The sequence below is a fragment of the Chelonoidis abingdonii genome, chromosome 1 (assembly GCF_003597395.2).
Source record: "Chelonoidis abingdonii isolate Lonesome George chromosome 1, CheloAbing_2.0, whole genome shotgun sequence".
NCBI classification, from domain to species: domain Eukaryota; kingdom Metazoa; phylum Chordata; order Testudines; family Testudinidae; genus Chelonoidis; species Chelonoidis abingdonii.
This window is the reverse complement of record NC_133769.1, coordinates 278,774,663-278,785,064: the sequence shown is the minus strand read 5'-3', so window position 1 is coordinate 278,785,064 and position 10,402 is coordinate 278,774,663.

The following is a 10,402-nucleotide window of genomic DNA, read 5'->3' as shown; positions in this document are numbered from 1 at the left end:
ACATATTTGGTCCTGCCATGAGGGCAGGAGACTGGACTCAATGACCTCTCGAGGTCCCTTCCAGTCCTAGAATATATGAATCAATGAATCTATTTAATGAATTAATTACAACATCCTTTATATCACCAGTAATGTAACACTCACTCCTCATTCCTTCTGGGAATATAGGAATCACCGATTTCTTGTTGATAAGCATCATATTTCATATTAAATATGTGAAAGTTGTCTTATTTATCGTAGTGAAGTAACCATTCATTTCAACATACATTCTATATGATCTGATTTAACAAAAGACAGAAATCATAGTATCCTCATATTTTATATTCATTTTTCGTAAGACAGAAATGCACTGTGCTTACATACAAAAATCTATTGTAATTTGTTTCACTTCAAATATATATTTCTGAGTAAAAATATATTCAAACATAACATTTTATATGATCCCAAATACACAGCCATCAAGAAGCCTGATTCTTCCACACTTAGTCCTGATGATTAGTACTTTAGACCAGAGGTCAGCAACCTCTGGCACACAGCTCGCCAGGCCTGTTTGTTTACTTGCCGCGTCTGCAGACTCTGCGGACCATGGCTCCCACTGGCTGCCGTTGACTGTCCCTGGTCAATGGGGGCGGCAGGAAACGGCGCAGGCGAGGGATGTGCTGGCCGTGGCTTCCTGTCACCCCCATTGGCCTGGGACGGCGAATGGCAGCCAGTGGGAGCCGCAATTGGCCAAATCTGCCGACGTGGCAGGTAAACAAACTGGCCTGGCTTGCCAGCGTGCTTACCCTGAGAAGCCATGTGCCAGAGATTCTGACCCCTGCTTTAGACCATGAACAGGTCAACTGAATTTGATAGGATGCTTCATGGAATACAACACTACTCATTAGGACAGAGTTGCAGAATCTGATCTAAAATGGTTTTATCTTAACTATCCTTTTCAAGGATATTTTTTGCTGAGGCAAATTTTCAAATATATGAGCAAATATTTTTTTCGTATTTATTCTTACCTTGATTGCTGACACTGATATTTCCATTTATGCATGAAACTCCCAGTAATATTAATGATAAATGCGCATGAGAGTATTCAGATGAGACTGCAGATCCTTCACAACCCTGCTTCTGCTTAATCCCAATATGAAATCCTAAGGCTGATCTGAAAACAAAAGTTCTGTGGAAATGCATTACACTCTAAATAGAGGTTTATGAATTGTCACTCTAGAAGCAAAGAGAGAAGCTGGGCTATGTGATAATAGTGGGGCTGGAGTTTTCTAATAAATTAAAAAAGCTACTGGTCCAGCTTTTAAAAAAATAAATATTAAAAAGACGATTTCAAATTTCCAATACAAAAGATAATAAAGATGAGAGAATGCAATTCAGAAATGAAAATACTAATGTCACAACAAACATTTCATATCATAAACATTAAACCTTTTTAGTACCTTGATAAAAAATACAGATATTCTGTGACCAGCTGTTAAATGTATCCTGCAACATTTCTATATCGTAGGGTGTTTTTTAAAAAAATATTTCTAGTCGTACTTAATCTTTGTATATATCTCATTAAAAAGGCTGCCCATGTCCTTGCTTTGATAAAATACTGTTTGATAAATAGATTCACTGAACAAATGTCTGCCTGAGATAAAACTCCACCTAAGTACCAGGCAGACATATGAGTATAAAATCTGTTTATTTGGTAATACAGTGGCTAAGGTAGGATGTGCACAGTTCTCATAACTTTACATATGTAAACAGACTTCCCAGAAGCCTTTGTAACTCACTATTTGTGAATGACAGAAATGTCAAGGTACTAAAATAATGCATAACTTCAGTCTTTGCTCATAACAATGAGAACTGCAGTGTTTCCAGCTTGATCATGACCCAAACCACAGGTATACTACACTGGAACAATGGAGCTGTCATTGACAGCTAACAGAAGTTAGATATCTGTATATGTGTGAAGGCGACAGAGCCTTCTCAGCAGCTAGTCAAAAAATCAGAAACTCACTTTCAGTAGAGATCGGCATGAACATGAACCTATTCCCTTTAGAACAAAATACAAACCCTGCTTCTTCAGGTGAGGCATCTCACAGTTACACCAGATTAATATGTCTATGTTTACAACACTTAATAATTTTGGGAGATACAAGTAGTGTAGTCATGGAGCAATCTCTAGGAATTAAGCCTGCCTGGAACTGATCAAGCTGATCCGGTTTTCCAGGATTATCTCCCAACTCCAGTAGTTAAGTCAAGCACGATTCATATTTCATTGCAAAACTGCCTATTGCAGCACATGGTAGTACTATCCATCTTCAAACAAAAAAATTTTTGAGCGTAACAAACTCCACAATAAAATGTATAAGATGAACTTCCCACTTAGGGAGGAAAAGATGGCTTTTCTAAAAAAAATGTGATATATTTCACAGTGATCAAATAATTTCCAGATTCTCTGCTTTCTCATCCAACAGAATAGCCATTGTAGTTCAGCTGGTCCAAAAATGACAGAACCATTCTCTTTGAGCTACTGAGCAGCCCACTTGAAGGAATCACAGTATTTTTTAATTTTACATTGCTGATGACAAAACAGTTTTGCAATTTTTGTTGACTACTAACACATTTACAGTACAGTTATCACCACCCAAAAGTCAAGACTTACCCACAGCTACCACACTGTTATCTTCTATTCCAGGGAAGCGATTATTCCCTTCTTTTCGGCACTTGTGAGGCCACATCTGGAGTATTGCATCCAGTTTTGGGCCCCCCACAACAGAAAAGATGTGGACAAATTGGAGATAGTCCAGCCAAGGGCAATGAAAATGATTGGGGGTGAGAGGGCACATGACTTATAAGGCGAGGCTGAGGGAACTGGGCTTATTTAGTCTGCAGAAGAGAAGAGTGAGGGGGGATTTAATAGCAGCCTTCAACTACCTGAAGTGAGGTTCCAAAGAGGATGGAGCTAGGCTGTTCCCAGTGGTGACAGATGACAGAACAAGGAGCAATGGTCTCAAGTTGCATTGGGGAAGGTCTAGGTTGGATATTAGCAACAACTATTTCACTAGGAGGGTGGTGAAGCACTGGAATCGGTTACCTAGGGAGGTGGTGGAATCTCCGTCCTTAGAGGTTTTTAAGGCCCGGCTAGACAAAGCCCTGGCTGGGATGATTTACTTTGAGCAGGGGCTTGGACTAGATGACCTTCTGACGTCTCTTCCAACCCTAATCTTGTATGATTCTATGATTCTATTCTAGCTATAAGCAAATAATGCAGTATATCAGATATCACTGTGAGTAGTGGTTCACTTTTGGATGGTAATCATTGTACTTAAAGGAAATAACATTTATTTTTCAGATAACAGCACCCTGAAATAATAAAAAAAAAAAAAGTCAAAACTAATTCTCACCAAGTTTAATAAATTTCATTTAAATACACATTTTAAAAGACAATATATTTTTGGAAATACATTTTCCATTAACTGATCCCTAAATTTCAATTTTTCAGTCTTTTAAAATGGACACCCTTAAACATTTTTTGAACATTTTTTATATTTATTTTGGGATTAGTTAAGCAATATGGAGTTGATCCACAATCCCATTAACTTCAATGATCCTTGGATCAGGCCCTATATCGGGGGTTAGCAAACTCTGGCACGCGGCTCACCAGGGTAAGCACCTTGGCGGGCCGCGCCGGTTTGTTTACCTGCTTTGCCGGCAGGTTCGGTGGACCACGGCTCCCACTGGCTGTGGTTTGCCATCCCGGGCCAATGAGGGAAGTGGGAAGCAGCGCAGGTCGAGGGATGTGCCAGCCACAGCTTCTCGCCACGCCCATTGGCCTGGGATGGCAAACCGCGACCAGTGGGAGCCATGACTGGCCGAATCTGCCGACGCGGCAGGTAAACAAACTGGCCCGGCTCGCCAGAATGCTTACCCTGGTGAGCCACATGCCAGAGGTTGCCGACCCCTGCCCTATATGTCCTGACTCCCTACTGAAAAATACATCCATTTGAAACTATTCATAAATGCAGACATATGTATTTAAGACTTTTAACTAAGCTTTTCAGCATTGTAACACTTCACAAAGAAACAGCTCACAATATAATTGCAAGGTTTAGTTTCTGCTCTTCATGGTAGTAATCAAGAATATTACCATCTCTGTGTGCAACAATGATAAGGAGGACAATCTTTTATAAGCCAATGAATGTTAACAGTGCTAAATACCTATGGAGACTGGTCCTTATTGAGCTAAAATCTATTTTCTCTTTGTTCTTACAGCAAATTCTTAAAAGCAAGAAGTAGTATTTGAGGGCCTACTTCATTTGAAAGTTTAATACTGCCTAAACTTTCTGATATTTAAACACAACTAATTGAGCCTGAAAGTTATATGGTTTGCCTAACTCAGTGACTCTCAACTTATTGACCATTGTGGACCATGCATGTAGCTCTCTATATGTTATGTGGGCTGCATCCACACAATAGATTCCTGTGTGGATGCAGCCCACTACCTCTATGGCCCTGAGAGTGTCACATGGGCCTCAGCTCAGGGCCAGTGCAAGTAAGTTTTGCGCCCTAGGGCAAAACTTCCACCTTGCCCCCCATCCCCACTCAGCTAACTCCGCCCCCCATCCCCCATGGCAGCTAACCATGCCCACACGCCCCTCCCACCCAAGGAGTGCCCTCCCCCCGCAGCAGTTAACCCCACCCACCAAGGCAGCTAGCCCACCCACCCCCACCCGGGGAGCCCACCCTCACAGCAACTACCCCTCTTTGCAAGCCCCACCTCCACGGCAGCTAACCCCGCCCAGGGAGCCCGCCCCAGCTCTCCTCCGCTGAGCATGCCGGCGCTGCTCTAATTCTCCTCCCATCCCAGGCTTGCGGTGCCGATTGGAGGAGACTTAGAGTAGGGGCTGTGTGCTCAGCAGAGGAGGCAGAGTGGAGGTGATGTGGGGTGGGGAGCCCCTGCTCCAGCTCACCTCCACTCCACCTCCTCACCTGAGTGGGCTGTTAGGTGCCTTCAACCACTAGGCACCCTAGGCGGCCACCTAGTTTGCCTAAGTGGTTGTACCAGCCCTGCCTCAGCTGGATGCAGATTGGGCCTCAAGCAGCCCAGGCACTGCAGGTTGAGAACCAGTGGCCTAATCGTACAAATTTGGTGTTACATGAAACATCAGTTAGCTCATGAAGAATGCGTCTCTCTCTGTTGCTGTGGTCCCATTTATAAGCCTGTAGTTTTATGGATCTTGCTTCCATCCGTCTTATACTGGAATATTTTATTTATGTTTTGATAGCAATTAAGTCTACTCCCAAAAAAACCAACTCTCCAAGAAAAAGGATGAAGTATGCATGTTGAATTAGTGTCTCTCCAGACCATTGCTGTCTCCCATATTTAAGAATTTTCCATCTGGTTCCCCTATTTATTTTGCTTCTTCCTTTAGAATTCTGCAATGCATTTCATCGTGCCGTAAAGTTTTATCAACTGCTAGATATTCTAATTTCTTCATCAACTCTTCTGGTGTGATTACCCTTAGTATCTCTTCTTCTTCTCCTGGGAAATTTATGTCTGTTTCCTGCAGCTGTCCTTCATCACCTTTTTTAAACATCCTTTTTTTTTTTTTTTATCAGTGTCTACCTCTTCTGGCAATAAACTACTCTTGCCATCTTTTAGAGAGTGTACTGTTTCTCCTGCTGACCTTTCGTTCTTCATGTACTTGGAAATTTTCTTATTAATCATAACCTTTTGTGTAATCTTCCTTTCATTCCCCACCTTTGCTTTACTTATCATTTTTTACACTCAGCTTCATTTTGTAATCTTTCCACTTCTTCTCAGTACTCGATGAATGTTCCCTTCCATAACCCCATTTTAACTCTGAATACTTTTCATCCATATTACCCCTCTTTCATTCTCAGCGTATTTATTGCTAGATAGCATATTTTTAATTCATTCTATTCCTTGCTAATTTTGAAAATAGATGTTCTAAATTTCAGAGATTTGTATTATTCCTTTACTGTTGTTACTGGAGTCACTGTTTCTAGCAAAAGTATTTATCATTTTATGATGTGTATAGTTGATGGTGCAACTGAGCTTCCCACTTAAAAATTGGGAGGTTAAGTCTGGAGGTAAAGTAGAATATTTGTACCAAACATGAAGTAAATTGGACAAGGGATTCTGGAATTATGACTCCCCAGAAATAGAGACATTGACCAAAGTTTAATATTTTCTAAAAATATCAAACAAACAAAAATTGCTAACAGAGAAAACAACAGAAACTAATTTACTGAACTCCTATAAGTAAGGTCTAATGCACACCAATAAAGATTTATTGACTGAAGTCTTATTTCAAAAGTTATTAATTTTGAATTAACATGTCACTATCATCAGTTGTGTGTCCATTGCAGTTAATTACGCACAAATCAAGCCTGGAAATTGGAAAAGATCAAAGCCACTTAGGAGAGGCATTGGGAGTTTTTTTTTTAATTGGCTCAGGCTTTTTAGGGTTTGCATCTTCCTACCCGCACTCCTATAAATCCCAAATCTGGCTCATTCAGGGTATCACTGTCAGGAAGGTAGCTTTGAAAAGTATGGAAGAGATCCACATGGAGAGAATACTCCACACCCCTAGAACTGTCTGTGTCACCTGTCACAATGATAGTCTGATGGAACATACAACACCCATAATATAAACCAATGATAAAAACTGTCCAATAAACAATTTATTTCTGTTTTATTATTTAAATATTCATCAAGATCTCTGATTCGATGTCAGTACCACACCAACTTCAATTATATTACTATAATCACTCTCAAGAGAATTTCATCCCAATCAGAGCAACATTCATCCTACATCAACATTCAACTAGTACATCATGCAAAAAGCATCACAAACAGATGAGTTTTGCACTATAGCCTTTAGGTCAACAGTCTTGGAATTTGTCAGACAGACAAATATGAAAAGCAAATTCCAGAGCCTCTCCTGAGAGCCTCCTGCTACTACCACCCTCCATAGTTCAAATCAGGTGATTTTTGTGCATCTCAGCTGATCTCAAATCTTGAAACAGAGCCTATGGAGAAACTTCCTAAGATAGCCAGGATCAGGACACTGTAGAGCTGTGAACAAATTGGTCAAAAACAGAATAATTTTGTTCTGCCAGAATTTTCCAGCATGATAATTTTCAGGTAATTTCATGAACTGTTCAAGAAAAATGCCCGTTTAATAACACATCCACCACTACGCTACTTGTTTTAAGATAATACACTAGTTAGGGGATAATCTTTGTTGAAATCTTTAGAAGTTAGAATGGGAACTTCCACTCCTTGTCAGGGTGTCTCTGTTCACTAACCTACCAGTGTCTATTAGTCAGATCTCCTATAGCTATTGACTAGCACGCTTATTGTGCATACCTTTGGCAATCATTTGAAGTGAAGGTGCCAGTAAAACAGGAAGGTAGCCATGATGGAATTTAGTTACATAAGGATCAATATCTCCTTTAAAATTAACCAGACAAGTAAGAGAAGCTGCAGTTTCTCTATACTTAATAGAAGTTAAATAATAGATGACACAACAGCAAGCATATCATTTAAAATAGGCAAATGATATTAATCCTATAATTTCTGGATAGACAAAATATTCATTCTGCTTAAAAAAATTGGTCAGAACCCAAACTCCTTTTTGTAACACTGGTCTACAATTTTTGCGAAGTCGTCTGCTTCAGAGATAAAATGTGGTATTTATTAAGTATTTTGATGTGCTGAATTCAAATATGACAATTAAAACAACTGATTGGCTACTGTTTCTAAGATAGTTAAGTTTTTACATTTTATGTCTATGTATATTGTGTAGATAGTAGAGTTTTAATCATAAATTGTAAACCTAGGTCTTTTCATGTGTTTATGGTTGCTTTACATGATAATATTTCACCTGTCCTGTTTATGTAACACTTTAAAAATCAGCAAAAGGGGTTTATACTAAATAAAATATTATGAAACAGCAGGCAAAACCTATTATGTACAATATTTAGTCCAATTCAAGTGTCTACTCGGCGCTCCTCTTCTTCTTAGCTTGTCTCTGTATTCAGAAAGGTAGCATCTCTTGTCACTGTCCAGCCATAGTCGCAAGATGATGGGCTCCATTCCTTGATAATGTTTCTGTTCCATTGTTGCAATGTCCTGGTATCGCTCGCCGATGCTCGTCGCTTCAACTGGCTCGCATTCGGTGAAAAAAATCTAGATGAGAGTGCAAAAAATGGTATCGTTAGTGCCCATGTTGGAACCAAAGGCTTTGTATCCTTGAGGAGGTTTTCCCAGCCACAACCTGTAGGTCTCCTGTGTTTTGAGAAAATTTAATTGCCAATAACTGGAAGGACTTTCCGCCGTCTTTCCTGCCAACTGCAGTGCATGGTCAAATGCATCATCTCGATAGAAGTTCATTCGAATCTGAGATCCAACAAAGACATTCTTCCTTTTACTACTTTCACTTCACTTGGATTAATTTTCCACGGAGTACGAAGCTGCTTGTGTTTTGTAATTAGCCTTGGACAAAGTTCTCATCAGGACCAGCTGATGTGTAAGGGTGGGAACAAAATCTTCCTTGATTCAACAAGTGGTGGATGCTGAACAGTTCCCTTCCAGGCTCCAATTGACTGTCGGAGTTGGCCACTGCTTTCTTGATTTAGTGGGACTGGAGACTTATGCATTCACCAGAGAACAGCCAGTACTTTTGTTCCGTCTGCAGACCAGCAGGAGCCAACTTTCAGATCGGCCACAGAGCTGTCCGATGTGTGTCATACGTTACGCACCTTCAAAGTTGTTTCATGGTCTAGGTTCTTTATAGGCTGCCAGACCACTGAATTGATGGAAAACATTCGACATTATGCAGCAAAACAGCTTTAAAGCTCGTCTTCGATGAAATCCAATGAAGTCTACACTCATTTTGGATCGGTGAACAAATGTGATGGCTGCCACTTGATGTTGGTTTGCAGGAACAAGGGCTACAAGTCAATCGCCACTGAAGAAGAAATGGGACAGTCCTTTGATGGTCAGCAGAACAGGAACCCGTAAACAGTCACTGCAGCATTCCAACAGCTGTATGTCTGGAGCCCAACAGCAGAATAGCCAATCAACAATTTTAAGCATCATTTTCGTTCTCAGTGACCCAGAATTAGTAAAGTTTGACTACATTTATTTCAGAAGCATTTTGGCTGTAGAGCAGTGTAATAGAAGAAACAATTAGCAAACTAGATTCTGTTGACATCACATTTGTCTACCTCTCCCCCTTTCAGACAGTCTCAAATGTTCCCCTCTGTAATTTTGTTGCCTATATAGTGTGCAGAAGGAGCTATATAGGAATCAAAAGGGTGGTTTATGTTTTGAACATGTAAATGAAATGTGATTAATAATGTGCAGTCATTAATGTAGTGACAAGCTATTAAGGGACAACGTCCTCGGATTTGTCTACATGGGGACACAGGAAAATTAAGACAAATTAAGTAAAGGTGTGAACTTAAAGCACATTTGGATGTAATGAATTCATGGAGAATTGAGCTACAGTGAACTAAGGCTACTTTACTTCTGAATGAGAATATCCACACAGAGGCTGAATGTATTTGGATGAATGCACTATAACTTCACACTTTACTTAATTTGTCTTAACTTTCCTGAGTGTCCCTACGTAGACAAGCCGTTAATCTTGATTTGGAAAGTTGGAAAGGACTTGATTCTGCAATTTTGGAGAAAGTGTCTCAATGACCTTAGAAGTGTGAAGGCAGGCGGTTATGATTTATATGTTTTATATATAGAAAAATAATAGAAAAAAGGGGGAACTTCTCACAGATCCCCTTGAGATACTACCATGAGGAGAAGCTGGGCTATTTTATTTGGACAATGTGTCGTATGCAATATTGACTAGACCTTCTACATTGGTGTTTGTGTTGTTGCTGTCTACAGACCTGAGTCCTTCTTGATTCTTTTGCAGGTTAAATAAGGTGGTGTGTGTGTGTGAGAGAGAGAGAGATTGAGAGAGAAAGAGGTAGTGAGATATATGGAAAATGTTTTATTATTAGTGATAAGATTTATTCTGCATTTGTGAGAAAGTGAATGTACTAGGTTAATGTTAAGAAGGATAAACATCTTGATAATTTTAATTATTATATTTTCTGTTCATGTATGTTAATAATAAACATGGAAGAGTGAGTGAGTGGTTGTTGGGAAAGTAAAATTCAAGTTTTGTGACCACTGATTAGGCTGCAATACTTCAGAGGGGTAGCCATATTAGTCTGGATCTGTAAAAGCAGCAAGGAGTCCTGTGGCACTGTCATAAACAGATAGCTAAGGGTTAATGTTTCTTTTACCTGTAAAGGGTTAACAAAGGGAACCAAACACCTGACCAGAGGACCAATCAGGAAACTGGATTTTTCAAAG